Raw genomic sequence first — 12,038 nt, 5'->3', positions numbered from 1 at the left:
ATCAAGCTTGATGTGCAGAGCCAATAAAAGCCCCTTGGAAATTACTGGCCTCAAACTTGTCTACACAGTCCCCATACAGGGTTGCTGACCTGTGGTCAGTAAAGAATGTCACTTTCTAACAGGTCCAGGAGCTCCCAGTTTATCTTGGGACCTTAAGAAAAAAAGATCAATAAACTCACAGGTATTTCAGGATACAAACCCATGGCTGGGCTCGACTTACAAGGTCTTATCTAAGACTCTTTGTGGAACAGAGTTCCATCAAAGCCAATCCAAAAGTTCTATGTAGAAATAATTAATCTTTCTGCACTTATGCAAATAATCAGGCCAAGTATAAGACTAAACTTTATTCTACCAGCAACACAATCCTATCATAATTTGTTTTTACCAAAAATGAGGACTGGAGAGAGAAATTGTGCTCCAAAGCTTATCATACATTTGTCATTAAATTCTAGTCTCATTGGTTGTTTTTTAAGCTTTTGCCTACATTTTAGACTAATCCTGCTTATTCTTGTGAATCAAGTGGTGATCTCTTGCACCTTGGAAAAAACAAAAAGGGATGGGTAATGTAAAAATCTGGATCAATATGTTAGTTCTGGGCAATTATCCTGCAAATTCTGCCAGGTAATGAAAGTGAGTAGGGTGCCCATAACCCAGAACTTTCTTTGTTTGGAAAAATAAAACCAAGAAATTTTATAGACCCTCAAAAGAAAACTTCTATATCTTGGCAAGTAAAATTTTAGATGGAAATAATCTACTACATTACCCTTGAAGGAATTGCTATACTCACTCTACTATTTGTAGTAGAGCTATACATGTTAGCACCTTCTAACTGAAATATTGGACAGAGTTTCTATTGGTGTAGTATTTTGCTTAATTATTATCCTTATGGCAGGGATAATAGTTACCAGCAAAAAGGAGTCATAAAAATTTTATTATCACAGAGTCTGCTAAAACTTCTTACTGGGTTTGGTAATATATCACACCGTGGCTATGCAAAGAAGGTTATAAAGGGAAGATATTTTATATAAGAAAGGGTCTTGTATGGAAAATACTTGTTTTAAAGAGAATAGTTGGTTGTTAAAAAGAGGGATGTTTAGGGCAAGTTAGAAAGTTTAAAGATATCACAGATGGATCATGAAAGACATGATAGGGTTATAAGAATGGAAAATACTTGTTCTAAAAAGAATAGTTGGTTGTTTAAAAAGAAGGATCTTTAGGACAAGTCAGAAAGTTTAAGCAAGTCTTACATGAGCTGTAGAAGTCATAGAAGGATTAAAAATTACAGGAAAGATTTGGCCAAGGTTAACCCTAAAGTTACTTTAACCACCCAAATCTAATGCCACTTATTTTAAAAGGAGTCTTACTTTTATATTAACATTTCAGCAACATCTGGTGAAGGCAAGCCAGTATTACAACACATTGAAGTTGCTGACGGCAATCAAACTTTAAATGATGCTGCAGACAGAGTATGGACACACCTTTCTTCCAAGGACCCCTAGATAGACCCCAGGAAGAGCCCTAGCTGCTGTTCCCCACACAATGCCTTTTTTCAGCAGGAAGTAGCCAGAAAGAGTCTTCATCCAACATTCCTTAACAGCAGTTAGGGTTACCACTCCAGAAGGGGGAATGATACCAGAGTTAACAATAAATTACCTAGGCAGATAGTGAGAATACAGAAGTCATCAGTAAGGTTTTTCTTTTAATGAAAAGCAGCCCCAAATTATTTTTCTTTCTAACAAACAGCAGCCTGTAACATTGAGCTGCAGACATAGATGCCAGGCCGTTGTGCTAATCATGTTCAAAATGGCGGCTCCATCTTCCCTTCTCTTTGTCAGCCACGTGTAGAGTAAGGAGCAGACAAGATGGTGCCAGACAGGTGGAATGTTTGTTTGCATAATAAGGTTAGCCTTTTCCGTGCGCTATGTAAATGTCATACCTGATCGAATCATCCTATAAGCCCTATGTAAATAAGACACCACCTCTGCAAGCCTGACTATTAAATCTGGCACGTCCGCTGTCAGCCAGTGTTTCCTCTCAGAAGTCCCCTCTCTCTCACTACAGAGAGAGCTATCTTCCTTTCTCTTTCTTTTGCCTATTAAACCTCCACTCCTAAACTCCTCGTGTGTGTTGGTGTTCTGAATTTTCCTAGCATGAGACTGACAAACCCTGGGTATTTACCCCAAAAAATGTATCTGCTTCACCATTAGCAGTTGCAATCCACTCAGTCCTCTTCCAGCCTGATGAAACATTACTCTACATCCTGTCTTGATAAATGTTTCCATTCTGGACTTTTCATATAAAAGTAACCATATAATATGTTATTTTTTGTGACTGGCTTCGTTCACTTAGCATAATGTTTTCAAGGTTTATCCACATTGTTACTCGAATGACTATTTCTTTTTTTTTTTTTTTTTTTTTTGAGCCAAGTCTTGCTCTCTCCCCTAGGCTGGAGTGCAATGGTGCGATCTCGGCTCACTGCAAGCTCCGCCTCCCAGGTTCACACCATTCTCCTGCCTCAGCCTCCCGAGTAGCTGGGACTACAGGCGCCTGCCACAACGCCCGGCTAATTTTTTTTTTGTATTTTTAGTAGAGACAGGGTTTCACCGTGTTAGCCAGGATGGTCTCCATCTCCTGACCTCGTGATCCGCCCACCTCAGCCTCCCAAAGTGCTGGGATTACAGGCCTGAGCCACTGCGCCCGCCTCGAATGACTATTTCATTGCTTCTAATGGTGGAATAATATTTCATTATATGAATATACTACAACTTGTTTATTCATTTATCAGTTGATAGATATTTGAATTGTTCTGCCTTCCTGGATATTATATTACTGCTATGAACATTTGTATAAAAGTTTTGGTGTAGATGCATGTTTTAATTTTTCTTGGGAATATACAAGTTCATTTTATTATTATTTAAATTGTTAAATAAAATATCAAACTGAAATGAAATACTTATTTCTGAAATTACACTTGCTCCCATGCACATTCCAAGTATTCTTATGTGTCTTCTTGAATGATGGTATGTTCTTCCTGGTTTTAAAGTAACTCTTCTAGAATCTCAAGTCAATCACTACAATCACTACATTAAGCAAAAAGAAGTCAAGAAGTTAGTCAAGAACATGCTTTGTCTGATACATCTTTTATCTATTCATTTGCTTATACGTGTAACCATTCTTTCAACGTATATTTATTGAGTGCCCAATCTGTGTCAGGCATGTGCCTGACACTTCTTCTGCATTCACAGGTACATAGTGATCTCAACCATTAATTATGCATTGAACAATTATAATAGGACATTAATAATAAAGAATGATATTTTCATCTCAATATATTAGGTTGATTCTATGATACAATTAAATTTAATGCAAGGGAAAGATAGCAATACATTTCTGTTAAAAATATAAAAGACTACACTTTTAGTAACTTTTAATCTACTATCATGATTTAGTATTCACTTACTCAAAATATGAAAAGGAAGTACTTAAGACATTTAGCAAAATGACAATAAAGAGGTAAGGCTTTCCATTTTAACCTATAGATTTGTATGATGTAATGTGACATTTCTATTGGAGTAGGACATTTTAGCTACTTAAAAATGATAAGATGCCATATTGAATCCAATGAGGCAGCAAATCTATTTATATACAAAACATTTTGTATATAATGTTTTGTAAAGGCATGAAAGGTTTTATTCTAGTCAAATGAGCCCTCTCCTTTAGGAAAGGAGAGGGAGAGTATAATGGTACATACTGGCTCCTTTTTATTTGTTTGGTTCACTTTTCTTTCCAAGAATAATTTTGAAACGTTTGCCTTTTTTGTTTTTGAGACAGTGTCCTACTCTGTTGTCCTGGCTAGAGTACAGTGGCATGATCATATCTCATTGCAGCCCTGACTTCCCACCTCAAGTGATCCTCCTGCCTGAATCTTTGTCGTAGATGAGACCACAGGTATGCACCACCATGCCCGGCTACTTTTTTACTTTTGTAGAGACATGGTCTCTCTATGTTGCCTAGCTGGTCTCAAACTCTAGGACTCAAATGATTCTCCCACTTCAACCTCCCAAAATACTGGGATTACAGGTGTGAGATATGGTACCAGCCACATTTGATTATTTATTTGCTCATTTAACTAGAATAAAACCTTTCACGCCAGTTCAAATTGAGTAGTGGTAAAAGGAATCAGAAAGAAGATTAACTTGAAAGAGTCTTTTTATAAATTACAAAAATATGAGTGCAGTACTCATGTAATATATGGCCCCAAATGGACCTTAATTGCCAGTACTTTACTTTTTATTTTTGTATCTCAGGCCAAGCCAAGTTGAATGTGTAGAAACATCTGCACAGAAAGAGAGACCCAAACAGAAACCAAAATTAAACTGTAACACTTTTGACCCTATTAACGGCATAACAGTAAGGAAATCTAGCTCCTCGAACCAATATACGGTGTCAGCAATCATTGTGTCACAAAGTTTAACAATACTTGTAGAGACTATGAAGCCATTTATTTCATGTCCTGTACTGAAATCGAGATTTATTGACTTTTTTGTAGTGAGTAATGCAGAGTATTAAAAATGTTTTATTTTAGTTATTTTAAATGTTAAGAAAATTTTTACCTCCAGATAGAAGTGAGAGCCAGCAAAGCATGTACAGTTTTCTTACACTTTTGACAACTAAAAAGTATAGGTTACTTTTATCTGTATGTATAATGCCATTTGTTTTAGCTTTATGTAACTTTAGGAGTAACCACAAAAAAGTTGAACATAAGAGAGGAGCCAAACCAACTTCCTGCATACTCAGAAACAAATGTTTCAAAAAAAAAAAAAATTAGATAATCAGAATGACGTAACAATTTTGGTATAAGCTTTTTCTAGTCATAGCATACATTCCATTAATTTATTTACTTAGGAAATATTCAACATCTCTATGCTGGGCAAGATGCTAGGGCCAGGGGATGGTAAAGCATGACAAACAAGCTCTGCTACTATGGAGTTTACAATCTAGAGGAAAACAGAATGGCTATACAAAATTAAGGTGATTATTATGAAGGAGAAATGTAAGATGCATTGGGAATATACAATATTAGCTTAAATCTGTGGAAATAACTTACATAGCCATGTGAAAAACAAGATACACTGGACAATTGATAGGATGCTTTCATTCAGTCTTGCAATGTGAAGAACATTAATAAGGAACATCTCAGAGAAAACAAAGGGAGGGGGGTTGAGGATTTTACAGGCAACTAAACTAAGGAGTTAGCAAGGAGGGATAGAGATGGGTCTTTATCAGAATATGAGTGCAGAGTGATCCTTTCCACTAGTCTTTTTTTTTTTTTTTTTTTTTTTGAGATGGAGTCTCACTCTGTTGTGCAGGCTTGAGTGCAGTGGTTGGAGGAGCTCACTGCAACCTCCACCTCCCAGGTTCAAGCAATTCTCCTCCCTCAGCCTCACAAGTAGCTGGAATTACAGGTGCCCACCACTGCACCCAGCTAAATTTTGTATTTTTAGTAGTGATGGAGTTTCACCATGTTGGTCAGACTGGTCTTGAACTCCTGACCTTAGGCAATCCGTCTGCTGCAGCCTCCCAAAGTGTTGGGATTACAGGTGTGAGCCACCACATCTGGCCCCATTAGTCATTTTTCAAAACACAGAATGATGGGAGAATTTCTCAAACATCAAAGGTTTACATGAACACAGAGCAAAGACAAAGGGTAACATTGTCAGTTTCTCCTCTTGTTCAAAACAAATGGATACCATTGCTAACTGAAACACTCAGAAATAAGCATAAACCTCTTCAGTGGGTGAAAGCAGGCTCTAGGAAATTTTCTCAAGGACTTTTTTGGCATTATTTCTGCAAGATTTGCTGAGCCATTTGTTGAAAAGTAGTGACAAACTTCAATTGTCTTTTTTTTTTCTTTTTTTCTTTTTTAATATGGAATGCTTCACGAATTTGCACGTCATCCTTGCAGGGGCCATGCTAATCATCTCTGTATTGTTACAATTTTAGTGTACGTGCTGCCAAAGTGAGCACTCAATTGTCTTACGTTTCTAGAGATAAGGCATCTTAAAACAGGAATGCCTAAAAATTTTAAAAGAGACATATTAGTATAACAGTTTGTATTAAATGAAGCCAGGAATAAACTCTGAGGTTCCTAGTCCAGTGGATTCCAAGAGCTTGGTGGGAGAAAATATTTCAGTTATGCCTCATTGCTCATTGAGCTTATTGAAGCTCTCCAGTTAGGATACTGATATTCTTGATGATGTTGTTCATAGTCTTGGTTACCCATACTATGAGGGCATACATAACCTGAACATTTCACCAATCTTCCACAGTGGAAGTGGTCCACATAACATCTTCTCCAGGGAGAATTCTGGCACATGCATATTCTTCTTGCATGGTAATTCCCTAGAAGCATACAACAAGTCTTGGACTTAAGCTTGAAGAGCTTCTTTAGATCCTGAAGTGGAGGTAGAGGATAAAGCCAGCAAGGCAGAAGCAAAGCAACCTAAATTTGATTGGGATTTTAATGGTCATATTTTAGTTTCTGGTGACCCTGAATAGGGCAGAAGAGAGAATTAAAAAATTTGTATTAGGAGGATTGTAACCAGATATTGAAGAAATTGGAAAGATAGAAAATTTGGGAAGAATTGACAATTTGGGCAAGTTAACATCATCCTGTCCAATTTTCACATAAGTAATATTAAGATTGGCTTATTCTCAGGTGGGGGTGTGGATAGGGAGGAGGTAAATTAAATCTCCACCACAAAAGGCAGATGTTGCATATTCATCAGTTACTCCTAATTTACAAAATGTTGCAAAATAGCTCAAAGACAATTAACAAGGCTAGAATCTGAAATGAGTGTTTGCTATAGTTAATGCATAGTTGTTTATCAAAACAAAAAACTAGAGTAGTCCACCATTATCTAGGAGGGATAAATTCCAACACCTTCAGTGGATGTCTGAAACTGCAGATAGTACAAAAGTCTGTAATATACTGCTTTTTCCTTTACATATATACCTATCATAAAATTTAATTTATAAATTAGCCACGGTAAGATATTAACAGAAATAACTAATAATAAAATGGAACAATTAAAACAATATACTTTAATAAAAGTTATATTAATGTGGTCTCTCTATCCCAAAATATCTAATCCTACTGCACTCATCCTTCTTCTGATGATGATGTGACATGATAAAATGCCTATGAGATAAAGTGAGGTTAATGATATGGGCATTGTGATGTCACATTAGGCCACTATGTATCATCAGAAGGGGGATCATCTGCTTCGGTTGATCCTGGATCATTGAGCTGCTACAACGTTGTTGGTTGGATATCAGCAGGAGGTAATTTTGATGGGAGTTCTTGAAAGTTGCAGTTATCTTGCCAAAATCTTTTGGAAGAACATTGTAATCACAAGTTGTTGTCCTTTTTTTTTTTTCTGTTTAACTCATCATAATATTGCTACAGAGGTTGTAATCTTTTGGTGATCATACAGGTGACTTCAATGTTGCATTCCATCTGTTGATTGAATTTCACAATTTTGTCTTTTAATGTTTGTGCAATTTGAAACACTTTGGCAAAATTTGGTAATGCCTACACTGTGGGTTCTACTTCAGTTTCTTTTTCAGCTTCTTCTTTCTCTTTAGATGACTCGACAAGTTCTTTCAATTTTTCATTTAACACATTGTGATGGCCTTAAATATGTTCTTCCACTTCTTCATCAAGAGTGTCAGCAAATCCTGCTCCACCAACTTTCCTTGCTGCATGAATGATTTTCCTGACTTCTCCATCGATCCTCATAAAACCTTTAAAATAAAGTATGACTTAATCCCATAAATTCTTTGGCAGGCATTTACAGTTTCTGGGTATATTCATTTATTTTTATATTTTTAAAAATATGTATTTATTTCAATAATTTTTGGTGTACAAGTGTTTTTTGGCTACATGGATGAATTGTATAGTGCTGAAGTTTGAAATTTTAGTGCACTGGTCACCCAAGTAGTGTACATTGTACCCAATATGTAGTTTTTATCCCTCACCTCCCTCCAAACCTCCTTTGTATCAGTCTTCAAAGTCCATTAAACAGCTCTGTCCACCTTTGCATATCCATAGCTTAACTCCCACTTACAAGTGAGAACATACAGTATTTGGTTTCCCATTCCTTGGTTACTTCACTTAGAATAATGGCCTCAAGCTTCGTTAAAGTTGCTGAAAATGGCATTATTTCATTATTTCTTTATGGCTGAGTAGTATTCCATGGTATATATACACCACATTTTCTTTATCCACTCATTGGTTGATGGACACTTAGGTTGGTTCCATATCTTTGCAATTATAAAATGTGCTGTGATGAACATACAAGTGTAGGTATCTTTTTGATATAATAATTTATTTTCATTTGGGTAGATACCCAGTAATGGGATTGCTGGATAGAATAGTAGATCTACATTTAGTTCTTTAAGAAATCTCCATACTGTTTTCTATAGAGGTTATACTAATTTACATTACCACCAGCAGTGTATGTGGTGTATTTTCACCAGCATATGATGAAAAAGCATTGCCTTTTCACCACATTTATTGATTTTTTGACGTTTTAATAATGGCGATTTTGCCTGGGATAAGGTGGTATATCATTGTGCCTTTAATTTGGATTTTCTGACAATTAGTGATGTTGAGCATTTTTTCATATGTTTGCTGGCCATTTGTATATCTTCTTTTGAGAAATGTCTATTCATTTGACTACTTTTTGATTATATTGCTTTTTCTTGCTCATTTGTTTGAGTTCTTAGTAGATTCTGGATATTAGTCCCTTGTAGGATGCATAGTTTGCAAATACTTTTCGCATTCTGTGGAAAGTCTGTTTACTCTAATAAATAAAAACATATATATATGAAATATAAACATATCATGAATAGTGACAACACTAACAAATCTTTATGGGCTTCCCATACAGAGTGCATTTTTTGGAATAGTTTTATTTATACTATTTTATCCATACCAAGTTAACTTAGAAAAGTCTAAGCATTTCTTCTGTATGACAACCCTTCCCATGCAACTCATTAACAGTGACATAAAATACACCTAATTATTATTAGCTACTCTCTTTTTATAATATGAAAGAATAAAACCTTTGTGATTTTCCAGGGATCCTGGGGGAACTCTCAAAAGCACTTTAAGGTGCAAAAGATATTTAAGATTCAATTTCAGAAAGTTGAAATGTCAAAAGTTATCAGTACATATGAACACTTTATTAAGATAAAATCATGGGTTACTGAGAAACAATACTTGGCTCCCTATTTAACCAAAGTGATAATAATCATTTTTTAAAGTAAACATAGTATATGACATCAATTTAAATAGTAGTTAGAAATTCCAGTATTTCACCTCACCATAAATGCAATTTAAAAAAGTAACAAAATCTGTTAGAATAAACTAATGTGGAACTCTGTAAATTAACCAGAGGCATGCAGCAACTGGAAGACTTACTCAAGAAAAATGACTGAGTCTAGGTACTAACTGAGCTTTGTGACATTTTAACATACCCTAAGTCTATCCCCTGCTCCCTAGCTCAGTTATAGTCTTGAAAATAATAGCTAATGTAAACATTAACTGAGAAACCAGAAAGAACTTTAGTCACAAAGAATTGTGTTATTTGTTTTGACCTGTCTGATCTCAGAAGAAGAGAAAAAAGAGAAAGTAGCACAAAGAATATTTGAAAAAAATAATGATATAAAAAGCCCCAAAGTTGGGAAAACTGTTAATCCACACATCCAAGAAACTCAATTAACTTCAAATAGAATAAAAGAAATCTTTGGTAGACACTTCATATAACACTGTTGAAAGAAAAAGACAAAAAGATAATCTTGAAAATAACAAGAGAAAGGCAACCTACCACAAACAAGGAATCCTTAGATTATTTTTCATCAGAAACCATGGAGACCAGAAGGCAGTAGGATACAATTTGCAAGGTGCTGAAAGACAAAAACTGCCAAACAAGAATTGTACATTAGCAAAATTTTCTTTCAAATATATAGGAGAAATGTAGATTATTTTCACCAATAGATTTGCAGTACAAGAAATGCTAATGCAAGTCTATCAGAATAAAATTAAAGGACAATAGAAAGTAGTTTAAGCAAACATGAAAAAATAAAGAACACCCATAATAGTTACCACATAGCTAAATTTAAAAGGCAGTATTTTAAAAATGACACAATTATATGCTGACTGTAAGGGACTCACTTTGGAGTCAAAGAAATGAATGCATGAAAAGAAAATGGATAGAAAAAGATATAGAATAAAAGTCATAATAAGGGAGCTAGAGGGGTTATATTAATGCGAGACAAAATAGGCTTTAAGAGAAAAGTTTTCACCAGAGACAAAGGTGGGCATTATATGATGATAAAGGGGTCAATCCATTATCAGGAGATCAGCTGAGCTAGGAGACAAAGAGAGAGCAAAGTTGCCAGTTGTCAGCATAGTTAATTAAAACAACACGAAGACAAAATAAAAGTAATCATCTTAGTAGTTTCTAGGTCTTCAGAAACTTAATCATTTTTTCTACCTTGTGCAATTTTTTGGCATATAATTTTTCATAGTAGTCTGGAATGATCCTTTGCATTTCTGTTGTATCAGTTGTATCATGTCCTCCCTGATTTATAATTTTATTTCAGTCTTCTTAGTTTAGCAAGATGTTTGTCAATTTTCTTTTTTTCTTAAAAAAACTGTTTAATTGATCTTTTCTATTTTTTAAGTCTATTTCACTTATTTCTGCTATGATCTTTATTTTCTTTCTTCTGCTGAATTTGAGCTTACCTTGTGCTTCTTTTTCTCAGTTCCTTTACATGTAATGTTAGGCTGTTTATTTAAAATATTATCTTCTTTCTTAAAGTAGTCATCTACCAATATAAACTTCCCTCTTAGAACTGCTCTTGCTGTATCCTATATGTTTCTATATGTTATATTTTCATTTTCATTTATCTTGAGACATTTTTATTTAACTTTTGATTTATTCATTGACTCATTGCTTTTTCAGATCTGTGCTGTTTAATTTTCACATATTTGTACATTTTACAATTTTTCTCCTGTTATTGATTTCTAGTTTCAAACCATTGTACTTACAGAAAAACCTTGATATAATTTCAAACTTTTTAAGGTTTTTAAAGATTTGTTTTGTGGCCTAAAATGTGATCTATCCTGAAGAATATTCTATGTGTGCTTGAAGAAATGCATATTCTGCTGCTGTTAAATGGATTGTGTTATGTATGTCTGTTAGGTCCATTTGGCCTATAGTGTTATACAAGCCTGCTGCTTCTTTAATAATTTTCTATCTGGATGGTCTATTCATTGTTGAAAGAGGGATATTGAAGTCCCTATTATTATTAAATAGCTGTCTTTTTATACATCCAGTTTTGTTAATATTTCCTTTATATATTTAGTTGCTATGATATTGGGTGCATATTTAATAACTGGTATATTCTGATTATGAATTGACTCTTTTATCAATATTTAGTGACCTACTTTGTTTTTTGTAACTTTTTTTTACTTAAAGTCTAACTTCTCCAATATACATATAGCCACTCCTGATATCTTTTGATTACTATTTGCATGGAATACCCTTCATAAAGAAATAGAAAATATGAACAGAATAAGTAAGATTGGGTCAGTAATTCAAAAAACTCAACATTAGAGGATGCAAAGTAACAGATAGCTAGATAAACAATGCTAGAGATCTAATGTACACCATGAAAACACAGATAATAAATTGTACTGTATATGGGATTAATGCTAAATGAGTAGATTTTAAATTTTCTTGCCACACACAAAAATATGGGTAATCATGTGAAATGGTGGATATGTGAATTTAATTAATGACAGTTACCTTTTTACTGTCTATACATATCTTGTGACATCATGTTTTATGCCTTAAGCACATACAATTTATTTCTTCAAAGCTTTCAACAAAGAAAAGGTCAGCACTTGATGGCTTTACTGAATAATTTTACCAAAGCTTTTTAAAAACAGTTAATGAAAATCTTTC

The 12,038-nt window shown here is 34.5% G+C and overlaps 1 non-coding gene across 1 annotated transcript; it reads right to left on the bottom strand.

The window, feature by feature from the left end:
* Nucleotides 1–5,922: 5,922 nt before the first annotated feature.
* On the bottom strand, nt 5,923–6,027 carry LOC112131102 (U6 spliceosomal RNA). Its single transcript, XR_002913249.1, has one exon. It is a non-coding gene; the product is annotated as a U6 spliceosomal RNA (small nuclear RNA).
* Between the last annotated feature and the right edge of the window lie 6,011 nt (nt 6,028–12,038).

This window comes from Pongo abelii, chromosome X (genome assembly GCF_028885655.2).
Source record: "Pongo abelii isolate AG06213 chromosome X, NHGRI_mPonAbe1-v2.0_pri, whole genome shotgun sequence".
NCBI classification, from domain to species: domain Eukaryota; kingdom Metazoa; phylum Chordata; class Mammalia; order Primates; family Hominidae; genus Pongo; species Pongo abelii.
The sequence above is the reverse complement of the archived record's forward strand: the minus strand, read 5'-3'. Positions and strand labels throughout refer to the sequence as shown.